The 23,765-nt window shown below is 41.4% G+C and overlaps 1 protein-coding gene across 1 annotated transcript in view; it reads right to left on the bottom strand.

Moving 5' to 3' along the window:
• Window positions 1-22,523, bottom strand: part of LOC126412222 (myosin light chain kinase, smooth muscle-like) — a 387,145-nt gene extending 364,622 nt beyond the window's left edge. The window contains exon 1 of the mRNA XM_050081711.1: window positions 22,429-22,523. The gene's annotated coding sequence lies outside the window, so the exon portion shown is untranslated. The remainder of the gene's footprint in view (window positions 1-22,428) is intronic.
• Window positions 22,524-23,765: the final 1,242 nt, after the last annotated feature.

Genomic DNA, 23,765 nt, shown 5'->3' with positions numbered 1-23,765 from the left:
AAAACGTTACAGGACACGTGTATCTGGACATGCTGGAAAATTGGCTCTTGCCACAACTGGAGACCGACAGCGCCGACTTCATCTTTCAACAGGATGGTGCTCCACCGCACTTCCATCATGATGTTCGGCATTTCTTAAACAGGAGATTGGAAAACCGATGGATCAGTCGTGGTGGAGATCATGACCAGCAATTCATGTCATGGTTCCACGCTCTCCCGACTTAACCCCATGCGATTTCTTTCTGTGGGGTTATGTGAAAGATTCAGTGTTTAAACCTCCTCTACCAAGAAACGTGCCAGAGCTGCGAGCTCGCTTCAACGATGCTTTCGAGCTCATTGATGGGGACATGCTGCGCCGAGTGTGGGAGGAACTTGATTATCGACTTGATGTCTGCCGAATCACTAAAGGGGCACATATCGAACATTTGTGAATGCCTAAAAAACTTTTTGAGTTTTTGTATGTGTGTGCAAAGCAGTGTGAAAATATCTCAAATAATAAAGTTATTGTAGAGCTGTGAAATCGCTTCAATCATTTGTAATAACCCTGTACGTTCAGTTACATGACTACATGTGATGCGCTCGTGATAGCTGCACTGTCAGTTGAAATCTAGATCTGCAATGCAATAAGAAAGACAGGTGACATTACGACGTATGCTGACCTTCTGACTGTCCTGGATTACATCACGGTCGTCGGGCGCAATCATTCCCATGGAATCGAACATGATACCGTCTATGAGATACTATCGATAGCCGTGTTCTCTCAATGAACTCAGCACCAGCTATGCAAGAACAGTTGTGGGTAGCGCGGTAAGATGTCTGGACCAATATCTCTCCAGAACGATTGCAACACCTCGGAGGATCCATCCCTCGACGTGCTGCAGTTTTGAGGCTTGCGAAGGAGCGACTCGCTATTAGATCACCTCTGACGGTCCCAGAGTCTCACTTTTGCACTGGTGCCGTCTCTAAAGGGTTAACATTATTACAAAACGAATCATTCACGAGGACAGAATCACCTTCATCGTTATTGTCGGAATAAATTGAAAACACTACCCCCTCATGCTTCTTTACAAGTCACTAAATCGTCCTTAGAAAGGTAAAAAAATCACTCAGTCACCAGGATCCTCATTTTCTCTAGGAATGTCTGAATAACCAATGTCAGACACCGTCGGAAGTATTTCAGGTTCGTTTATTTCTTACCGTTTTCTGAATAGGGTCAACTCTAAAAGCAGGAGGCACTTCAAGATGAACACAGCAACTACTTGAAATATCAAGATATAGTCCAAATGCTAAAGAAGCACATACGTACATGAAACAACCAAATGGTTCAAATGGCTCTGAGCACTATCGAACTTAATATCTGTAGTCATCAGTCCCCTAGAACTTAGAACTACTTAAACCTAACTAACCTAAGGACATCACACACATCCATGCCCGAGGCAAGATTCGAACCTGCGACTGTAGCGGTCGCGCGGTTCCAGACTGAAGCGCCTAGAACCAACCGGCCACAGCGGCCGGCGTGAACAACCACATTCGACAAATTGATTACTGGTGTAAACACCTAAATAGACGAAGTAGTTAAAATATATATCACACTGGATGGCCTCTGCAGAGAGCGTGTAGAAAACAGAGTTCTCGAGATCCGTCCGTAACAGATGGCGCGTGAAACACGGGTCAAGTCTTGATTCGTCCGCAATGTTTTAACTTTACGACCAGCGCCTTCTCATGACTTTTGTCCACTCCATGTATATTAACAATAAAGAAGTTATTATTACCAAATTAGACTAAATATGCCATTTCTCTCCCATTTTGAGTCATAAGAGTCCAAGCCAAGTAACAACACTGATGTTGATAAAAAACATAACGCTTGAGACTGGAGGTAAGACTTTCATATTCACAGGACATGTACGTTAGTGGTCCCCCGCTCGTGGTCTTGCGGTAGCGTGCTCGCTTCCCGCGCATGGGGTCCCAGGTTCGATTCCCGGCGGGGTCAAGGATTTTCTCTGCCTCGAGATGACTGAGTATTCTGTGTCCTTCATCATCATTGACTCGCAAGTCGCCGAACTGGCGTCAACAACAACAAAAGGACTTGCGGCTGAACTCCCCCGCATGTGGCCTCCCAGCCAACAATGCCATACGATCATTTCATGTACATTAGTATGTTCTGCAGCAGTGTTTAGCATTTCAATCACGGTGGTGGGACTATCATCTCTTCCTTTCCTATCGTCTTTTCTCCTCTTCAGACTAAACTATTCCTTGTATTTCCTTCTTCCAATTTAAATTTAATTTTTGTAAAATTTTGTTAAATCGGTTTTGGGAAAGCTGCCAAAGTAAAGAAAGAAATAAGAAAAAAAAAAAAAAAAAGCACAGACCCGCCTCCACGTGGCGGGACACGGGCAACGGTGCGACCGGATGCGGGAACCGGTGTGTGTTTCATCAACTACATCAGTGTCCGCACACCGGTCGTAGCGGCCAAGTGGTCACAATAGACCCACCTTAAGCACTTAGGTGGTGGGTAGTAAAATCAGGGCGGCAAGTGAAAAAAAAAAAAAAAAATTTCAATCACCTCGGTGCAGCCTGTGCCCTTTTGTCAAGTAGGCACAGGGTCCGCCATGGGCCCTGACGACGCGTATCAGGCGCGAATGACGTCCTGTGGCATAGCCGTCCATGCTGCATTCACCAGCTTCTGAAGTTGATCTGTAATGGTTGGCATTGGGTCACAACACTCCACCTGTCGTTTCACCGTATCCCACACAGATTCGATTGGCTACGAGTCTGGTGATCTGGCAGGCATGGATAAAAGGCTGACATCGTGTGATACCAATAAGGGATATGTTCGTGCAGCAACATATGATGGTGCATTGCCTTGCTGAAAAATGGCAGCTGGGGTGTTGTGCAGAAAGACCGTGGTTACGGGTCACAGGATGTCACTCTCGTAGGTCACACTGGTTACAGTGCCCTGGACCCGCACCAACTGTGATTTGTGGTTGTACCCAATAGCATCCCGCACCATAAAGGCTTGAGATGCCGCTCTATGTCTTGTGCTAACGCAGTCGCCTTGATGCTGCTCCCCTTGTCTGTGGCGAACCAAAATGTGTCCATCATTTTCAAACAAATAGAATCTGGGTTCGCCCGAAAACACTATCTAACGCCATTCCTGCCCCCACTGACGTCGTTCCATACGCAGTTGCCGTCTACCAAGTTCCTGCATATTCGTCAAAGGTAGGCGGGGGATTTGACGACGCGCACGTAAACCATGGTCCGCAGCTCGTGGTCGTGCGGTAGCGTTCTCGCTTCCCACGCCCGGGTTCCCGGGTTCGATTCCCGGCGGGGTCGGGTTTTTTCTCTGCCTCGTGATGACTTGGTGTTGTGTGCTGTCCTTAGGTTAGTTAGGTTTAAGTAGTTCTAAGTTCTAGGGGACTGATGACCATAGATGTTAAGTCCCATAGTGCTCAGAGCCATTTGAACCATTTTGAACGTAAACCATGCCGTAGCAAACAGCGGCTGTCAACTCTGATAGTGTTACACTGTTGTACCGCTGCATCAGAGCTGATGAAGACGCAGAGCTGTTCTGGAGTGCCATTCGGAGGAGGTGTCGATGCTTACGGAGGGTGGTCTGGGTGATGCGACCTGACCCATCTCGTCGAGCTCTACGACCTTTCGTGAACGATTCTGCACACTCCCGAAGCACTGGCTAAACACTTTGTCGCACACTAGCAGGAGTACGGATGCATCACATTCTCTCATGCCAATAATGCGTCTTCTTTCAAACTCACTGATGTGACAGCACGGTATGCACATACGTCTGCGAGGTGTCCCGCATGTCTTCTCAGGTCACTCCGGTCCTTTACTTCGATTTATGGCGACAACAAGAGCCGCAGGCACATTTTATCGGTAGGTGGTGTTGCGGCGCGACATCAGTGTTGACCTTGAACCCGCGGACCGACGTGATTCAAACGCTAATCATTTCTGCAGAACACCGCACCCCAGATCATAACTCCAGGTTTAAGTCCAATATGTCTAGCACGCAGACAGGTTGGTTGTAGGACCTCAACCGGTCTCCTTCTAACCGACTCACGGCCATCACTGGCACCGAAGCAGGTGTTGACAGATGTGAAAATTACCGAACTCTCAGTTTAATAAGCCATGGCTGCAAAATACTAACAGGAATTCTTTACAGATGAATGGAAAAACTGGTAGAAGCCGACCTCGGGGAAGATCAGTTTGGATTCCGTAGAAATGTTGGAACACGTGAGGCAATACTGACCCTACGACTCATCTTAGAAAATAGATTAAGGAAAGGCAAACCTACGTTTCTAGCATTTGTAGACTTAGAGAAAGCTTTTGACAATGTTGACTGGAATACTCTCTTTCAAATTCTGAAGGTGGCAGGGGTAAAATACACGGAGCGAAAGGCTATTTACAATTTCTACAGAAACCAGATGGCAGTTATAAGAGTCTAGGGTCATGAAAAGGGAAGCAGTGGTCGGGAAGGGAGTGAGACAGGGTTGTAGCCTTTCCCCGATGTTATTCAATCTGTATATTGAGCAGGCAGTAAAGGAAACAAAGAAAAAATCGGAGTAGGAATTAAAATCCATGGAGAAGAAATAAAAACTTTGAGGTTCGCCGATGACATTGTAATTCTGTCAGAGACAGCAAAGGACCTGGAAGAGCAGTTGAACGGAATGGACAGTGTCTTGAAAGGAGAATATAAGATGAACATCAACAAACGCAAAACGAGAATAATGGAACGTAGTCGAATTAAGTCGGGTGATGCTGAGGGAATTAGATTAGGAAATGAGACACTTAAAGTAGTAAAGGAGTTTTGCTATTTGGGGAGCAAAATAACTGATGATGGTCGAAGTAGAGAGGTTATAAAATGTAGACTGGCAATGGCAAGGAAAGCGTTTCTAAAGAAGAGAAATTTGTTAACATCGAGTATAGATTTAAGTGTCAGGAAGTCGTTTCTGAAAGTATTTGTATGGAGTGTAGCCATGTATCGAAATGAAACGTGGACGATAAACAGTTTGGACAAGAATAGAATGGAAGCTTTCGAAATGTGGTGCTACAGAAGAACGCTGAAGATTAGATGGGTAGATCACATAACTAATGAGGAGGTATTGAATATAATTGGGGAGAAGAGAAATTTGTGGCACAAATTGACTAGAAGAAGGGATCGTTTGATAGGACACATTCTGAGGCATCAAGGGATCGCCAATTTAGTATTGGAGGGCAAGAATCATAGAGGAAGACCAAGAGATGAATACACTAAACAGATTCAGAAGGATGTAGGCTGCAGTAGGTACTGGGAGATGAAGAAGCTTGCACAGGATAGAGTAGCATGGAGAACTGCATCAAACCAGTCTCTGGACTGAAGACCACAACAACAACAGTGTCTAGCACGCTACAGGTTGGTTGCATGCCCTCAACCGGTCTCCTTCTAACCGACTCACGGCCATCACTGACACCGAGGCAGAACCAGCATTCTTCATAAAACACAACAGACCTCCAACCTGCTCTCCAATGAGCTCTCGCTTGACACCGCTGAAGTCGCAAATGGTGGTGGTTTGGGGTCAGTGGAATGCTTGCTATAGGGCGTCTACTCGGAGCAGTTCTTGAAGTAACCGATTTGCAACAGTTCCCCGTGTCACTGTGGCGTCAACTGCTGTTCAGATTGCTGCTGTAGATGCAGTACGGTGCACCGGAGCCATGTAAAGAACACGATGGTCTTCCGTCTCGGTAGTTCCACGCGCACGTCTGGACCCGGTTTTCTTGCGACCATACGTTCTCGTGACCACAGCTGCCACAATGATGTACAATGGCTACATTCATGCCAAGTCTTTCTGCAATATCGCAGAACGAACATACAGCTGCTCGTAGCCATACTACACGACCTCGTTCAAACTTAGTGAGGTGTTGATAACGGCAACTTTGCCTCCTTAAACGCATTGTTGACTAATATCAACTCACCACTTCCAATTTCAAGGGTAACTAACGTTCACGACTGTACATTTAAAGCAAACCTCATTTGAATCCTCATTGTGGCGCTACTGGCGCCACTCTTATGCGACTGGCGCGAATTATGGTTCAAATGGCTCTTATCACTATGGGACTTAACTTCTAAGGCCATCAGTCCCCTAGGACTAATTAAACCTAACTAACCTAACGACAACACACATCCGTGCCCGAGGCAGGATTCGAAGCTGCCACCGCAGCAGCAGCGCGGTTCCGGACTGAAGCGCCTAGAACCGCTCGGCCACAGCGGCCAGTCGCGAATTATGAATATACATCATCTTTCAGAGGTAGAAACACCCTTCCGACTTTCGGCGTTGTAGTTTGTTTTTTTCCGTTGTTGTACAAAAAGCAGTATTAGTTCTTTTTTTTGGGTGACACTCTTATTGTAATCAATCGAAACATACATACAGCAACAGAAGAAATAGTAAATAATGTTCTTGAAAGTGCTGGTGTTTTTGAGTGGTTTACTGCGAATAGTCTCGCTCTCAATTTCAAAAATACACGACATATTCCGTTCCGCAGATCTAGAGGCACTATACCAATGATCATTGTAATACATGGTGATAAAATAAGAAGTAGGGTGGCAATTTCAAAATTTAGGTGTTCGTATTGTCGCAGAAGAAGCTGAATAGCGCAGTCACCGTGGTGTAGTGGTTATGATTACTAGACTGTTGCATGGAGGGTCCTGAGTTCAAAACTCACCTGAATTCTAAAATTTTAATTTCTGTATTCGGTTAGAGTATATTCTAAAAGTATCCACAAATGTCATGAATCATTGCACTGGAATATTCTGTAACTGTATAAATACTATATGTGTTCTGGCCAGAGGCAGTTCGCTCCGCACTCTTGTATGTGCAAGTGCTGAACAAACCTTCGTTAACTGAAGTTAGTGTTCGTCATTCATCTAATTACACCTTCTTCTACGTGACAATATTGGTGGGAAATTAAACAGGAAAACACAGCATTTGGAGCACCTAAAGAATCTTCGGTCAGCCACATTTGCGCTTCGAATCACTTCAAATCTCAGGGAGAAACAAATCAGCAAATTGACATATTTTGCAGATTTTGATTCAATAATGACATATGGAATAATGTTATAGAGTAAGTCATCTTTGAGAAAAGATACACAAAGTGAAGTTTTGCGAAGTCTGTGAAAAAATGCTGTGAGAATAATATTTATTGCTCACAAACGGCCATCTTTTAGACATATGTCTAAGGAATTAGGCATTCTGACTACTGCTTTACAGTATATTTATTCACTCATGAAGTTTGTTGTAAATAATCCACTGCGGGTCTTTGCAGTACCAGAAGAAAAGGTGACATTCACTAGGCCCATTAAGGTTGTCTTTAGCGCAGAAAGAGATGCTTAATACTGCCACCAATTTTTTTTATCGCTCACCCAATGTCACAAACGGTCTGACAGAGAGCAAAGTTAAATTTGAAAACAAACCTATAAAGCTTCTCTCTGGCAACTCCTTCTGTTCCATAGAATAACTTCTGTTTTTGCAGTTTGTAACAGAGTGTGGATATTATAATGGAACTGGCCAGTGCACCTTTTTTTCTTGTCACATAATGTAGAATACTATACAGATAAATTTACAACATGATCCAAGAGAATACAAATTAAAATAATGCGTTTTTGTTGTTTTAGCAACATAACTAAGGTAACCTCATAACGTTACAAAAATAAACCATGAATTTATCATAAAAAATCGTTATTCTTCAGAAAAAATTACTTTTATATATTCGATGCGTTTCCAAATTTTCTTTGTATTTGAAGTTATTTACATTTATAATTATTAGGATTTACTTGATGCTTCCGTAACTGTTTTGAAAAATAATTTGAAAGACTTTTTATTTTCCATGAGCAGTTAATCACTTGTAAGTTTTCTGAATGTGGGACATGCAGAGGTGCTGTAGAGTTGTAAAACTGCGATGTTATGGCGCTAAGAATTGGTCAGTATTATACACGCTGAAACAGGGAAAAAGTGTATTTTTTAATGCACATTAAAAAGTGGAGTTAACACAAAGTCGCTTCCAGTATCTATATTAGTTCGCCGTATATATTTTAAAATCAAGACCCAACTGTCTCTCGCAAGACGATGAGATATATTAAAACAAGCCAGACAACAATTCATCTAACTGCAAGTTAAATACAACACATTACCTTTGTTTATTTTTACCTGCACTTGATCATTTTTCAGTACGCGAAGATACGCAAAGTGATGTTTTGAGAAGTCTGTAATTTTTTTTACTGTTGCTAATATTGTAGTCAACAGAACAAGAAGGCAGGTTAGGATATGAATTACTAATTCGCAGTGTATTAAAGAATAAACAAAGTAAAAAAACTACTTGTAAATGGTCAGCTTGTAGTCATACCCACATATGAATGTGTAACGTTAATATAACATGACTCACTTTACGTCATTACGATGAAGTGTACAAATGATACATAGAACATTGAACTAAAATGGGAACCTCCCCATAGCACCCGCCCTCAGATTTAGTTATGAGTTGGCACAGTGGGTAGGCCTTGAAAAACTGAACACAGATAAATCTAGAAAACAGGAAGAAGTTGTGTGGAACTATGAAAAAATAAGCAAAATATACAAACTGAGTAGTCCATGCGCAAGATAGGCAACATCAAGGAGAATTTGAGCTCCGTGGTGCCGTGGTCCCGTGGTTAGCGTGAGCAGCCACCGAACGAGAGGTCCTTGCTTCAAGTCTTCCCTCGAGTGAAAAGTTTATTTTCGCAAAGTTATGATCTGTCTGTTCGTTCATTGACGTCTCTGATCACTGTAATAAGTTTAGTGTCTGTGTTTTGCGACCGCACTGAAAAACCGTGCGATTAGTAGACGAAAGGACGTGCCTCTCCAATGGGAACCGAAAACATTTGATCGCAAGGTCAACCGATTCCTCCACAGGTAAAGACGTGTGATATATTCTATACGACACTGGTGACGGCATGTGCGTCACATGACAGGAATATGTTGACCCACCTAACTTGTACACTTGGCGAAGGGGTAGAAAGATTCTTCTACCTTGCCCGATTTTGGTTTTCTTGTGGATGTGATAATCACTCCCAAAAAAGTGATGAAAACATAAGAGTTTGTCACATAAACTGAAAATAAAAAAATTAAAATTTCCATTCGAGGGAAGAATTGAACAAAGGACCTCTCGTTCGGCAACTGCTCACGGTAACCACGGGACCACGGCACAGCTGAACTTACATTTTCCATGATGTTGCATACCTTGCGCATGGACTCCTCAGTTTGTATATTTTGCTTATTTTTTCATAGTTCCACACAACTTCTTCCTGTTTTCTCGATTGATCTATGTTCAGTTTTTCAAGGCTTATCCACTGTGCCCTTTTATAACTAAACCTGAGGGGGGTACGATGGGGAGGTTCCCTTGTAAGTACTTCCCATGAACTTTACTTTTGAATGCGCCTGTCTTGGAGCTGCCTTTTGGGTCTTACTATTAGTCAGTCGATGAAACGAGAAATAAAAACCGCCGCAGAAAGAGAATAGAACTCGTGCTGTGAGAGTACTACGAGGAGCAGCAGCAAGCAGCAGTAGGTGCGGATTACGCTGTGGTCTCTTCCCTCGTCACGCAGGGCTGTCAAGGCAGCGCGCCAGAGCCGTATTCCACGCCGCTTCATTAGACTCACAATGCGGTCATTTAAATGTTCGCGCGAAACCTCTCCAGTGCACCATTATGTCCCCTCCTTAAATTCCTCTCGTGATGTAGGTACTCCACTTACTATAAAATAAATTAGAGCTCCATTTCGCCGTAGCCATATTTATCCCTTCGAACGACCTGCACAGCATCAATGACAGTTTTACAGCACTTTTAATTATTTTTCCCGTTACACCCACAAATCGAAGCAACTAGTTCATCTACATTTACAACCACTACTCCGCAAACCACAATGAACCGTATGCACAGGTTTCCTCGCACTGTACCACGTATTAGAGTTTCTTCCCGTTCAATTTGAGTACGGAGCACCAGAAGAATGAATGCTTAACTTTTGATCTACTGAGCTAAAATATTTTCGACTTTTATGAGTGGTTACATTTTATACCCTGTACATTTTTTTTAAGTTTCAGCCGTATTTCATATTGTAAATTATAATGTAAACTTTATTATGATTGCAAGATACATTCTATCATAGTTTCGGATACTAGTTACCGAGTACAGTACTGAAATATACACTCCTGGAAATTGAAATAAGAACACCGTGAATTCATTGTCCCAGGAAGGGGAAACTTTATTGACACATTCCTGGGGTCAGATACATCACATGATCACACTGACAGAACCACAGGCACATAGACACAGGCAACAGAGCATGCACAATGTCGGCACTAGTACTGTGTATATCCACCTTTCGCAGCAATGCAGGCTGCTATTCTCCCATGGAGACGATCGTAGAGATGCTGGATGTAGTCGTTCGTGCTGGACGTGCAGACCGCGTGAGACGACGCTTCATCCAGTCCCAAACATGCTCAATGGGGGACAGATCCGGAGATCTTGCTGGCCAGGGTAGTTGACTTACACCTTCTAGAGCACGTTGGGTGGCACGGGATACATGCGGACGTGCATTGTCCTGTTGGAACAGCAAGTTCCCTTGCCGGTCTAGGAATGGTAGAACGATGGGTTCGATGACGGTTTGGATGTACCGTGCACTATTCAGTGCCCCCTCGACGATCACCAGTGGTGTACGGCCAGTGTAGGAGATCGCTCCCCACACCATGATGCCGGGTGTTGGCCCTGTGTGCCTCGGTCGTATGCAGTCCTGATTGTGGCGCTCACCTGCACGGCGCCAAACACGCATACGACCATCATTGGCACCAAGGCAGAAGCGACTCTCATCGCTGAAGACGACACGTCTCCATTCGTCCCTCCAATCACGCCTGTCGCGACACCACTGGAGGCGCGCTGCACGATATTGGGGCGTGAGCGGAAGACGGCCTAACGGTGTGCGGGACCGTAGCCCAGCTTCATGGAGACGGTTGCGAATGGTCCTCGCCGATACCCCAGGAGCAACAGTGTCCCTAATTTGCTGGGAAGTGGCGGTGCGGTCCCCTACGGCACTGCGTAGGATCCTACGGTCTTGGCGTGCATCCGTGTGTCGCTGCGGTCTGGTCCCAGGTCGACGGGCACGTGCACCTTCCGCCGACCACTGGCGACAACATCGATGTACTGTGGAGACCTCACGCCCCACGTGTTGAGCAATTCGGCGGTACGTCCACCCGGCCTCCCGCATGCTCACTATACGCCCTCGCTCAAAGTCCGTCAACTGCACATACGGTTCACGTCCACGCTGTCGCGGCATGCTACCAGTGTTAAAGACTGCGATGGAGGTCCGTATGCCACGGCAAACTGGCTGACACTGACGGCAGCGGTGCACAAATGCTGCGCAGCTAGCGCCATTCGACGGCCAACACCGCGGTTCCTGGTGTGTCCGCTGTGCCGTGCGTGTGATCATTGCTTGTACAGCCCTCTCGCAGTGTCCGGAGCAAGTATGGTGGGTCTGACACACCGGTGTCAATGTGTTCTTTTTTCCATTTCCAGGAGTGTATATTAAGTTACGTTTTTATTCAGGTTTACTTCAAGTACAATATTTTAAAATCAAAACTAATGGAAATGTTACAATGTTATGTAGATCTATTTCTTTTATTGCCAAAGAGACAATTTAATTGAAAACAGCATCAGTTGTAACAATTTTTGCAAACTACATGATTACCTTAACACGATGATTATATTCGTTACACTTCCTGTCTTTTCTTGATTCACATCGGCACTATCATCCACGTCGCTTTCCTTGATTTTTTCTACTGTTCGGGCTTCCTGAGTTTCCGATACACCCATCATATTCCTCGTACTGAGGACATGTGTGCTCAAGTTCTTCCAATTTTTTGCTCTTTGTTCGATATGAGGTCTCACCATCTCTTCTCCCAAAGCATGCAGGAACAGACGCCGGTGATTTTTCTTCTTTTGCTGCCAGATTGGATTTTTCGTCGTTCAGAGAACTAAAGTATTCACACGTCAATCATATTGAAAAAGAATTTCATGCAACATCTTCTGATGGTTCTTGAGCATGTATATTGCATCATTAACTTTTCCAGCGCGTTAGTACCACTTTTAGTAGCATTGTAATGCAATGTAATTTCCTCTTGAAGTCACTTGCTTCGTTACCGCATAAAGCATGATGATCTTGGAATGAGAGAAGCATTGCCGTTCTATTCTTTGCTGGCCTATAAGAAGCCAACATTAGTTCATCGGTAAAACCAAAGATGGAAGAGCATATCGCCCTTCACTTATTTTTCAAAACTAATCCTGGACTCTTTGTCTTATTATGCCCCATTGTGCCTACCAAAGCCATATTCTTTGTTACAGGGAACTCTGCTAGCTCAAAGCCAGTAAAAAAAATAAAGAAGTGACACCCCTCCCTGTCGCATACAAGTTACTGTACAGCTCCTTGACTACACGGAGACCCTGTTTCTTTGTTCTTCCCCTGTCACTTTTTCCAGTATATTCTTGCATATTGTGCCCATAGGAAGTTTGGGCGTCTACTGCAATCCAAATTTTTATTCCCTATTTTCCAGGTTTTGTTTTCATTAACACAAGAAATGGGAATGCAAACAATTATTTGTGTACAGTCACATAATGATTTGGTGTAGAAGCCATTTAAAATCTGCTGCTTACACTGTCAAAAAAGTTTTCTTCTTGGAGATAATTTGTCTGACATGTGGTCCTGAGGCTTTACGATCGAAACGAAAGACACACAAAATTTGAAAAAGTCTGTCTCTTCTCACTGGTGCAGTAAATGTTGGCCTTGAAAATGCAGGGTTTTTGGACCACAGATTTACTACTGATTCTTTATTCAATCTCAGGACGCTCGCAAGAATACATATTCCAATAAATGCTAGCAGTTCTTCTATAGTAATATCGTTGCATGAATTTTAGATTTGAGAAGTGCTCTCAGAATTAGTGTGCATGAAAATTTCATACAATATCTCGTCAGTAAAAAAAGTTTCATAGTGTCTCATAATTCTGAAATGTTTCCACTGTAAGATGTCAACCCGTGGTTACCTGTAATAATGTTATGCTGTCTGTGGCGACTTTGAGGAAAGGGTAACCTTTTCCATAATTTACCATTTTTCCTGTGTAATTTTCGCCCACTTCGTTTTCACCAGATTCTGCATTTTCGTTATCTATGTCAAAATTATCTTCATTTTCAGAGACATGATTGATTTATTTTGATCTAAATGTTCATTCGATACATCGTTATCATTATCACAACCAATCATATCCTTATCACTATCATCATCCGAATTTGCATCAACTGAACGTAACGTATATTTTTTAAGCCATTAGGTTTGCCAGCAAAGCAATCAGAATAAGCAAAATTTACAATAAAAACTAACTGGAATAAGCGCTGATTAGATACATATCGATCCACTGTTGTTTTTATCGTTAAATATATATATATGTAAATATAAGTTTGATCATATGTACATAGTAGTAACAACTTAAATCAAAAATACACAAATTGCTTAAAAGTTCCTTCCAGAGAATAGCAAATGATTAGAATCAATTATCACAAGCAGCGACATAATAGCTGTTTAAAACAGTGAATCAGGAATTATAAAATAAACTTCATTCATTTCCATCCTGAGACTACCGGTTTCAGTCAGCAATGATCTTCTTCAGATCTGCAGCAAAACATGGGAAAATGAAGCACAACAGTCTACATTGTAAAACAATAAAATCTGCCATAATGAAAAGGATTACTTCCATAGATGTGGAAACATCCGCTTAAAGTATGATGAGGAATAGCTGTTTTAAAATATGTCCTAATCCACTGTAACCGTCGCACCAATTTAAGCTATGCTGTAGATAGACCACTGTGCCGGCAGAGTCATGATAATAATTAAGATAATATATGAGCTGGATAGAATGTATCCCCATTTTGTAAATCAAATGTTAAACTTTTTGTGCGCTCCCTTCACTCTCGTCGCGGCAGTATCTGCGGGCGCGTCTTACGGTCATAGATTCCACTCTTAGTACTGATTCTTGGATTTTCGTAAACAGGATTTTGCATGATCGATGGCGTCTATCTTCAAGCGTCTCGAAGGTCAGTTGTTTCAGTGTCCCAGTAACTCTCTCCAGTGAGCCAAAAGCCATTGTTCAATCGTGCTGCACTTCTTTATATACATTCAGTATCCCCCATTAGTCCTATCTGGTATGGGTCCCACAGACGTGAGCAAATAATCTACGATGAGTCGTATCAGTGTTTTGTTAGCAGTTTCCTTTGTAGAATGATAGCATTTTCCCAGTACCACCTGTTTCACCTCCTTCTCAGCGAAAGTGATCATTCCTTTTCATAGATATACAAATTGCTACACCCAGTTATTTGTGACTCGCAGAAACTGTAGTTATACGAAACTACATTTCCTTGTTTTTCGAAGTGTAGATTTTATAGTTTTTGAACATTCAAAGCAAGTTGCCAATATTCATGCGGACTTTTTCAAATAGTACTGCACTGTAGATAATGCTTCATCCGCAAAAAGTGTGAGGTCACATTTAAGATGTCTGCCTTGTTATTGATGTACAAAATGAACGGCAATTCTCCTAACACACTTCACTGGGGAATTCCTGAAGTTACTTCTACATTTGTCGATGACAAATCGCGTTTGATACTCCATGTGATCGTACCTCCGTTGATAAGCGTTGGTTCGACAATGAATTAAATGCCTTCCAGAAGTCAAGAAAAACTGCATCTGCCTGTCTGCCCCAACCCATGGCTTCCAGGATGTGATATGAGAAAAGTGCGAGTTGGGTTCCGCTTAATCGGTAATTTCGGAAGCCGTACTAGTTAGGATGGGGGAGGTCGAGATACCGCAAGACTTTCCTGATGAATCAAACAAGTACAAAAACAGAAGAAACGAAATCTAAATCTGGGGAGTATCTTTCAATTAGGACTTTTTGCACTTGTCTATAATGTTACTAATGCACCAGAAATCACCCAATGAAAACATTATTTCCGTTAGTTACATTGATAGTTTTCACAGATACTTGTATTAATGGTGGTCAGGCCGCCTTGCGGATTACTAAACATAAGTAATCTTCATATAAACCCAACTTATCTATAGCTGAGCGGATATAATCTGCAAAATACTTGCGTTTGGTGTAAATAGTGTGTTATTGTTTGCACCAAACGTGTTAAAACTCAGGAGAAAAACCGGTCTTTGAAATATAAGGATTTTCTCGGAAAATTTGTTTACAGTTTACTATTGAAGTCAACATCCGTATAGGTTGTACATCAGAGGCTGAACGCTTCAATATAATTATATCTGTCGTAGCGTAACTTCTCGATTGTTTCTTTCAGTCAACTTGAGCGGAATCTAAGTAATGTAATTTTCTATTAATTCTAGAACTTCAGCGAAGAATCTCTATTCTGTTTTTATACTGCGACGGATTATTACTGCTATACGTCTTTATACAATGAAAACTTTACATCTTGGGAGTAATTGACATTCTATTAAACGTTAGTGAGTTGTAATAGGCAAAATACACGCACTTATGTATTTGTAACAAACCGTCACATTGACATTAAATATAAAAACTACTCAATTCCCTTGTTTAAGAAGCTCTCTGAGGTATGTGTATGTGAGCATTTTCATATTTTTTTCATTTTGATGTACACGTTATAATTTTAGGAGACTTGACTAATTGTAAACGCCTGTTCGTGTACTCTGTCATTGGGACAGCTATCAAGGACTAAATGTATCTAACACAAACAAAAATGCATCTCGTTTCTTCTAAACTTCAGTGCCGTTCTTTGCGGGAAACCATCTAACAATTCTTATATGGTACTTTGTGATAGCATAATGTTACTGTTACGAAATTCCTGATACGTTCAATTGTGATACTTGCGTTATCTGCAGAATTGACTAGTTTGACTTCTGTACGTCAGATGAAGAATAATGGCGCCTCACACCAGACTTTGGAACTGCGCTAAGGAATTCTCTTCAATTCAGATTTATCACCGATTTCTAAAGTTTAAATTATTTAATACAATTCAGAACGTGTAAATGCATTACACAGTTGAAAAAGTCGTCGCACGTTGAAGTTACAGTTTATTAAGTAGATTCGTATTACTGCGGTATGACGCACTGCAAGAACGCAATATATCTCAAAAGGCAACTGTCAATATTTGAACATGTTGTTAATTACATCATGTTTCTCTGACAGGAAAGTGCTTGTACTACTGATACGTGACATGTCTGAGTGGAAACATTAGGTACTATATGAGAGCAACTGGTGCGTAATATATTAAAAATACAGGCAATATCGTATACTTATGGTAAGAAATGATTATCATGCTGCAGTTTTGTAAGACGTCGCAACTAGATTCTGATCACAACTTTTTACATAACATTGTCGTCATCGACATTATAAATTTGAAATATTATCATCGCCATTAGGATATAGCGATAGCTACATCGTTAGTATGATTAAAAATTTTATTTTCATCTCGAGCTAGAGAATTTTTATGATTAGTTTCAATTACATCTGCGCCATCAACAGATATGAAATGATTGCATACGAATAACACGTCAGCAATTGCTTGTGTTAGTAAATAGATACAGACGCAAACAATTTTTATATATTACTGAGATTGTAAACGTTAAAAACAAAACATAAGTGCCTTTTCTTCCGTTAAACACTCCACGATTTTAGGTTTGTGCCACTTGCTAAAATACTTGAATTTCATGCCACAAGTCTAATAAAAGGAATACATCGAGTCAAGAGTTCACTTGTAACAGTGCTTCCCGTCAATTGTCTGGAAAATTGCTTGATTAAAAGCGCATCAGAAATCGGCAACGCATTCCCGAAACGTGTGTTCAATGTTGTCATAAAGTTGCTACTGCCCTTTAGCAGACGAGCCGAGCGGTATAGACGCACATAACCAGTAACTTATATTTTACACTACAGTAAATAGGATTTACGTATCATACGGAGAATCCTGTTGTGGAAACAAATCAAAGTGCAAAACAGGCTGATGGTTAAATTCATTAACCTTTGACTTGTAATTAATCAAACACTTAATGTCCAAATCAGACAACGTGGTGTAGGTTCGAAAAAGTTGCGAACTTGGTGTCGTCAACCTCACAGAATTTATCTCCAAAGCAAATAATATAATTAACATTCAAAAAAGTTCGTGTCCTGGGCTCAAGACAAATTCATTTACATTCCATACCGTTACACCATACGAATAAACTATTTATTATTTTTTAATTCGTATCCGAATATTTGTTATTTACTCGGAATTAAACCTAACATTCTCATCAATATACCTAAATAATTTTGTAACTACCTATTTGCAGTGTATTTAGTTGTTATTTTTTATCGGAAGCTAAAACTTACTGTTTACTGTGCGTAGAGTACACCTCTCTTGTTTTGGGCAGAAAGATTTTCAGTGTAGTGTATTGGTATAAGATTTTCACTTTGAACGAATTAGAATCTAAAGACGATAGTGTATCGTGCGTATTCACTGACGATTCATCAGTGATGAACGTAGGTAGGGACGACAGGTATAATCTAGCCAGTTTAAAATCATGGACTAAAGCGATCATGGGATGGGGGAGCGGAAGCAACGTTATCACTAAATAGGAGATCTTTGTTTTAGAATATCCTATCATCAGCCTACAGCTCCGTCAGTCCGCTGAGATCTGGAAAGGAAGTTTAGTTTGTAGGTCAACACAGTTTACCGTATGACAGGGTATTTTAATGTTATGAGATTACTGGGTGATAATGGCGCAAAATCTTAAATGTGAACAAACTCACGCTTTATTTTTAGATTAGTAATTAACCATTCCTGCGAAATGCAGTGAAGAGCCAACCAGCGTTCATTTAAAGATTTCTTTGAAACTTATTTGAAAGACCATTGTCGACAATTTGTGAAGGAAAATAACACAGACAACGACGCTACAATGAAATGGAAAAGAAAATCTGAAATTATTCCAATCAAAGGGATGAACACTAAACGGAACAAACAATATTCAGAAGAGGAAAACAGAAGTGCGATAATTTAAGTTTAAGGTGAAAACTGTAATAAACTGTATCAAAAATATATTACGATAACGAGATATGCAACAAACACTTCTATTACAGAGTTTGTAGACCTGTGTTTACATCCTTTGTTCTAAGAGCTGTACCAATAGTAATGATTGGACACAACGATATTATACTGTGAAAATTATGACGTCAAAGTTATTCGAGTTTGTTGATGTTATTTGAAGTTCTTAAATAACTTGTATGCCACATCTAGTTTTCAAATTTCCAGGCAAAGCTTTTCGAATACTCTATATCTCCGAATCACAGATTATTCGAAGTTATGCTAATTGTGATGATTATATTAAAATATTTTATATAGAAGCTGTTTTAATTTAAGTAAAATATATAGGGAACACAATCTGAACATCCTTATAACAAACACAAAGTCAATGGCATTCTTAGATCACCAGCCCATCTGAGTTAAGATCGAAACTGACAAGCAGATGATAGAGAGAGTTAATACATTTGAATATTTAGGGTGCAATATTACATATGGAGTAAATAATGAAATAAGTTAGATGTATTTGACTATTTCTGTGGAGCTATATGCACAACTTCGTTGGAAGAAAGTTCACAGAGATACTGCACTGAAGTTCTACAAAGTTACTGCTATGCCCGCACTGTTCTATTGATACGAAAACTGGACACTTAAGAAGAGAGATGAAAAGAGAGTAGAAGCTAGTGGAACGAACTTCCTTAAATATGGGGCTTTCCTCTAGTAGCTTTAAATAAAAGATTGAAGAGAATATGACAAATTTCTCAGACACGATATTACACTGCCTGTGTGAATTACGATGCAAAGTTCCTTTGGACAGGCTTAGGTGTGCCCATTGATGAGAGGCTAAACTGGAAGCAACACAATGATGGTCTGCTGAAACGTCTGAGTTCAGCTACGTATGCTATTAAAGTTATTGCAAAGTTTGGTGATAAGAATCTCAGTAAATTAGCTTACTATGCCTACTTCCATTTACTGCTTTCGTATGGCATCATGTTCTGGGGTAATTCATCGTTGAGTAAAAAAGTATTCATTGCTCAAAAACGTGTAATCAGAATAATTGCTGGAGTCCACCCACGGTCATCCTGCAGACATCTATTTAAGGATCTAGGGATCCTCACAGTAAATATATTCACTTATGAAATTTGTTGTCAATAATCCAACCCAGTTCAAAAGTAATAGCAGTGTGCGTAGCTATAACACCAGGAGAAAGGATGATCTTCACTATGCAGGGTGAAATCTGACTTTGGCACAGAAAGGGGTAAATTATGCTGCCACAAAAGTCTTTGGTCACCTACCAAACAGCATCAAAAGCCTGACAGATAGCCAACTAACATTTAAAAATAAATTAAAAGAATTTCTAGATGGCAACTCCTTCTACTCATTGGCTGAATTTTTAGATAAAAATTAAGGAAAAAAAAACTTAAACATTAGTGTCATGCAATATTTTGTGTAATGTAATATCTTGTACTGACATATTTTATTAACCTGACACGTTTCACATCATTACGAAGTGTCGTATTCATGATCTATGGAACAAGTATTAATCTAATCTAATCTAATCAAAGGAACAGGCAATGCGGCGACTACAACCATTATGTTGATGGTTGTTCATATTCGGAATTGCGAATACATTTTATTTAAATATCTCAGAGGAACAAAGTCGCTTTAGGGCTGGTAGATCATGTTTAGACAACTCCACTGTCTTAGATTAGCAGTTAAAAAGAACAGAGCTAGTAACAGGGAAATGCACGTGACTCTTGTGGATATAGAATAAGGTTACGACAACATCCCAAGGTCTGAGATTGCAGCTGCCATGAAGAGACTGAAGGCACATGATAAATGAATTAATTTGGTTATGAAAATGTATAAGGAGACCAAATGTAAGCATCGTTGCGGTCTATTCCCTTTACTTTCTTATATATACATAGGACAAGCACTGGAGGCATGGTGCAAAAGTTGTTCTGGAATGGGTATGTTAACTGAATAGGACAGAATGCATTCACTACTTTTCGCAGATGACCAGAAAATTTTCGCAAACACTGGACAAGACACGGAACATATGTTGGGTAAATTCAAGAAGGAATACCCGAGATGGGGTCTCAAACGTAACTTCGACAAGACAGAGTGCATATTTATTGGCAAACAAGAAACGGAAGAATTAATTCTAGAAGAGTGGAAGATTAGTAAATGTGATAATTTTAAATATTTAGGTTGTATTATATCCAGTGGCGAAATCTACGACGGAGATATTGAGACCAAAGTAACTATGAAGTCCCTGCATGGACTGATTGGGAACAATAGTATAATTCAACAAACTAAGAAACGGATATTCCTTAGTCTCATCGAGAATATAGTTACTTTCTCTGCAGAAATGTGGCCGCTTACGGATAAAAGAAGGTACAAGATCAGGACAGCAGATTTAGATTTTATGAGAAGGTATCTACTGATCAACCGTCAAGATAGAATCAAAACACTTAAAATATTGGAACAAATGGAAGCTGCACAGTCCATAACGAGTAGATGCTGGAACCAAAGTATGCAGTGGTGGGTATGTTAAAAGAATGGGCAATGACAGGTGGCCTAAGAAGGTGTTAATGTGGTACCCGAGAAGAACTAAAACAGCTTTCGATTTGAGTAACGGAGACTACTGGAAGGAGAAAACGACTAACCTGTAGTGAGAAAAGTGAGAGAAGAACAATTTATTATGATGGTATTAAAACATTTTATACAAATATTTTATTATTATTATTATTATTATTATTATTACTACTACTACTACTACTACTACTACTTCTGACACAGGGTGCGGCTGACGTAATATTACGGTGCTTGTCGGAAATGGTAACGTGCGGAGGACGTAATATTACGTCACGCTATTTTCGACGATTTTATGTGGTCTTGAACGTATGTTTACGGCTCCCGGAATCATGCGTGATGCGTGCAGGCTTCGTAGGTGACAGTAGCGGTATCATTTGAACAATTCATCGTTTTTGAAACTTTGTTATTTTCTTTTGCTTGGTAGGCATTAGGTGTCTCAATTTCGTACGCTTTGTGTGCTTTTAGCCTGGTTTTGTGTTCAAAATGTGCAATGAAGAGGAGAAGGAGAAACGTTTGGAGAACATGATTTACAAAATCCTTGACGAATTCACAGATGATGGAAACGAAATATTTTATGACGATTCAGATTACACGGTATTTGAAAATTGTAGTAATTCTGGACTTTTTTTGAAAATTAGGTGCTACGTACGTTTGTCGTACGGGCTGTGCTATTATTAAGATTTTCTTTGACGTAGCTCAGGAAATAAATATGGGCATAAGAGTCCACTGAATGTAATGTTTCAGTTTGCATCGCAACTCCTCTCGTCTAGGAATGCAAAATTTTGCTTTGACCTTGTATTCTGTGTGTTTCTTCAGATGTAAATTGGTTGTGAAAGGAATATAAACACAAAGATTACGAGCTTGCTTACATATTTCAAAACTAGAATTCCTTTTCAATTTTTTTCTGTGACGATTGCTGCTAATTTTAGGTTCCATCTACATATTCAAGATTTAACATTACGAATACCAAAAATGTGCATTTAAAGTAGGAAGTCAAATTAACCTATATATGTTTTGAAATTCCAACTACGTATATGTACATGCGAATTATAACTTATAAAAGAAAACAGATATTTTAGTAAGTCCACAGATAATGACAGCTATCTGCGAGACTATCACCATAAATCTCAAAATTGTTGATGTCTCTGGTACGTTAAAAATGATCGCGACGGCAAATTATACTTGGGGGAGAGGAGAGACAGTAACAAAGCGTGAACGCCCCCCCCCCCCCCCCCCTCAGAACTGAACCATGAATTCGCACCTGATTACCACTCATCATTCCGATGATTACCTCCGTAGGTTTAGTCCTAGCGAAGAAGCTGAAAGTAATCGTGTAACGATTCACAACTGACGCTGCTAGACGTCCACAAGCTTTCCTTTTTTTTTGCCTTCTTTCTACGTGTCTAAAGTTTCTGACGTCGATTCCCTTGGCACATTCCACAGTGTATTTGCGGCTGCGGATAACGCTTCCAGCTTCCTCCCATTCCCATCCGCCACAATCCTAATCGAAACTGGTTATCGTATCGTCAACACCAACAACAACGACGACCTCTTCCACTCACTCGTTCTACGTGACCGCTCGGGGACAGGAACACGTATGGCAGTCTCGGCCTCTTATCGGCAGGAAGGGCGCCAGAAGCGGGAACTGCAGCAGTGGAGCGGCCGGTGCGTTGCCGCGAGAGCGACACTCACTTGTTTGGCAGCGACGCGGCGGCGGTGGCAGCTGCGCGTTGCCTGTCCTGTGGCTGAGGCGGTAGCTGGAGACGGTGACACCGGGAAGCCGCCGACTGACGCTGCTACGGATCTAGAGGAGGCGGCGGCGACACCAACCCCCGCCGCGGCGCTGCTCGCAACATGGCCGGCCTGCCGCGGACTATTAATACCGCCTGGCGCCGCGCACACACCTGCCTGCCCAGGAGCCGCGGGCCACGAGACTTCACCTTCATACACCGACCACTCACGCCAGCGTGACCACCTCAGCCGTTTCACAATCGAGCCATTTTCCGGAAGAAGGGCGGCAGGTATACGTGTGCTTTTTCGGGAGATTGTTTAAAATTAATCGTTGGCTCATGTATAATACTCCACCGAAGTTTCGTGTCATTATCTCAGTTCTAGAGGCCAGACAAGCGTTTTCTTGATGCGCGTGCGAGTAGCACTTCTCGGTTTTATGTAGCGAGTGCTTTTATGTGCAAATCAGCTTACCTGGAGCGTCAGCGGTTGCTTCAGTGCTAGACTGACCAACATACGCTGAAGAGGCAAAGGAACTGGTACACCTGCCTAATACAGGGTGTTACAAAAAGGTACGACCAAACTTTCAGGAAACATTCCTCACACACAAAGAAAGAAAATACGTTATGTGGACATGTGTCCGGAGACGCTTACTTTCCATGTTAGAGCTCATTTTATTACTTCTCTTCAAATCACATTAATCATGGAATGGAAACACACAGCAACAGAACGTACCAGCGTGACTTCAAACACTTTGTTACAGGAAATGTTCAAAATGTCCTCCGTTAGCGAGGATACATGCATCCACCCTCCGTCGCATGGAATCCCTGATGCGCTGATGCGGCCCTGGAGAATGGCGTATTGTATCACAGCCGTTGACAATACGAGCACGAAGAGTCTCTACATTTGGTACCGGGGTTGCGTAGACAAGAGCTTTCAAATGCCCCCATAAATGAAAGTCAAGAGGGTTGACGTCAGGAGAGCGTGGAGGCCATGGAATTGGTCCGCCTCTACCAATCCATCGATCACCGAATCTGTTGTTGAGAAGCGTACGAACACTTCGACTGAAATGTGCAGGAGCTCCATCGTGCATGAACCACATGTTGTGTCGTACTTGTAAAGGCACATGTTCTAGCAGCACAGATAGAGTATCCCGTATGAAATCATGATAACGTGCTCCATTGAGCGTAGGTGGACGAAACTAAAATGAGCTATAACATGGAACTTAAGCGTTTCCGAACACGTGTCCACATAACATCTTTTCTTTATTTGTGTGTGAGGAATGTTTCCTGAAAGTTTGG

Source organism: Schistocerca serialis, chromosome 7 (genome assembly GCF_023864345.2).
Source record: "Schistocerca serialis cubense isolate TAMUIC-IGC-003099 chromosome 7, iqSchSeri2.2, whole genome shotgun sequence".
In the NCBI taxonomy this organism is placed as follows: domain Eukaryota; kingdom Metazoa; phylum Arthropoda; class Insecta; order Orthoptera; family Acrididae; genus Schistocerca; species Schistocerca serialis.
The sequence above is the reverse complement of the archived record's forward strand: the minus strand, read 5'-3'. Positions and strand labels throughout refer to the sequence as shown.